The following is a 2,274-nucleotide window of genomic DNA, read 5'->3' as shown; positions in this document are numbered from 1 at the left end:
ACCAATTAGTACCAGAGTCAGGATTAGATCACAAGTTTTCTAACTCTAAATGTCATGCATGCACATTCAGCTCTCCTGACTCACCACAGCCTCTTCCAAAGTTAGGATTTCCACCCCCAAGTGCTTGATCAAATCCCCGATCCTCTCACCCCCTGATCCAGCCCACCCCAGCAGCTCAAGATCTGGTGCTACCTGTTTGCTCGCTGTCAGGAACTTGGAGCCACATTTAAACTCATAGCACTCCCCTCCAAAACTGTAGCACTGGAGCTGTTCAAATGGGCTACAAAAAAGTAAGGTCATGGCAGAAGCCTTTAAACACATTGTCACCAAGGGCTACAGCCAGGGACAATCAGATTTTCCATCAGTCCTCACCTCCCCTGCTGACATAGCCTTCCCTTCTCACAGTTCCCCCCTTTCTCCTTTCAGTCTCTCTCCCCATCCAAACACATACCTCCCCTTTCCATCCTTTTCCCCCATTCCCTCTTAGCCCTTCTACCCTCTTCATTTTCTCCCTTTATCAATGCCTCTTCCCATCCCATCCCATTTTCATTCTCTCTGTCTCTTCTCCCTCCCTCTCTCTCTCTCTCTCTCTCTCTCTCACTGTCTCCCTCTTACACACATTTTTCTCTCTGTCTCTGTCTCTCTCCTCCTCTCTTTCTCGACTTTTATTCATCTGCTTTTTACTCCTTCCATTTACCTGTCTCCCTTCCCTTTCATTCAGTCCAACACTTCTCCCTTTTCTTACTCCCTTCATGCTAGAAGGTCTCAAAGGCCCTTGTGAGCGCTAAATACTATGATCCTATAATTCTTCCCCTTTTTAGCACCCCCACCTTCTCCTCCTCCCGGTTCCTCCTCCTCTACTTTCATCTCCTTCACACGCCCCTCCCTTTCTGATCCTTTCTCCCTCCCGTATCAGAACTCTCTCCCTTCAGCTTCTTATATGCTTTCTCCTCCCCCCTACCTTCCTTTCAATCAACCCAACTTACACCTTTCTCTACACCCACCCTTTCCCCTTTTGTCACCTCTGCCCCCAGCTGCCAACTCCATAGACTAATTCACACTGAGGTGTTAATGACTCAATGTGTGACTGATCCCTGGAGTATTTGCATTTTAAAAAAAGAGGACCAGAGAGAAAGCTTTAGGCAAGCAGAGGAAGGATGAAATTTTAGCTGAGAGTCAGGCAGTGGGGGAGCTGTCCATTGTGCTTCACATCATAACAGGTAGGCAGGGGCTTATTCTGTCTATCCCTAAGGCCAGCCCTGGATGCAGCCAGGATCCATCTCAAAGACAAAGAAACCTATATCCATTTCTTTCCCCCAGAGGGTGTACCTAAGAGTCCATTCCGATGGCTTAGAATTCCAGTTCAGGTTTGCATTTTCCCTCATTCTTAGTGAATGAATTAGGGATGGAAGGAGGCAGCTGACTCTCATATCAGTTTCCCAACTGCCTTAAAAAATCCTAGTGTCCTAGAGTTATAAGGGACCTTGGAGGACATCTAGACCAATGCCCTTTCTAAACAGAGATCCCCTCTTTCTATATGCCTTCTTGACAGGATTCAGCCTCTGTTTATACTTTTCTCATGGCAGGGAACTCACTACCTCTCTGGGCAGCCCATTCCATTTTTGGATAGCACTGATTAGAAAGTTCTATATGTCAAATTGAAACCTACCTCTCTGCAACCTCCTCCTGACTGCCCCTAGCTCTGCCTTCTGGGGACAAGCAGAACCAGGTCAATCCCTCTTCAACATGACAAGTCTTCAAAAACTTGAAGGCAGCAATCATATCCTCATCTTCTCGTCTCCAGACGAAACACATCCAATTTCTTCAGGAGTTTCTCCTCTGGAATGGTTTCCTGTCCCCTCATTGTTCTGCATACCCCCCCCTCTAGAGGGACTCCAACTTGCCAATTTCTTTAAAATGTGATATTTGGGGGGCAGCTAGGTGGCGCAGTGTATAGAACACCAGTCCTGGAGTCAGGAGGACCTGAGTTCAAATCAGACCTCAGACACTTAACACATACTAGCTGTGTGACCCTGGGCAAGTCACTTAACCCCAATTGCCTCACTTAAAAAAAAAAGAGAAAAAGAAAATGTGATATTTGGAATCAGACATAAATGCCAGGTGTGGTTTGCAAAGGATAGCAGTACTATTTCATTCTTGACCCACCTTAATTTCTATTAATGCAGCCCAAGTTTGTATAACCCATTGCTTGGAGTCCCAAGCCCTGGGTTTACATATACCAGATTCAATCTTGGGGAGCTGCCCTCCTACCAG

The sequence above is a fragment of the Dromiciops gliroides genome, chromosome 2, assembly GCF_019393635.1.
Source record: "Dromiciops gliroides isolate mDroGli1 chromosome 2, mDroGli1.pri, whole genome shotgun sequence".
Classification (NCBI taxonomy): Eukaryota; Metazoa; Chordata; class Mammalia; order Microbiotheria; family Microbiotheriidae; genus Dromiciops; species Dromiciops gliroides.
Note: the sequence above shows the minus strand (reverse complement) of the source record.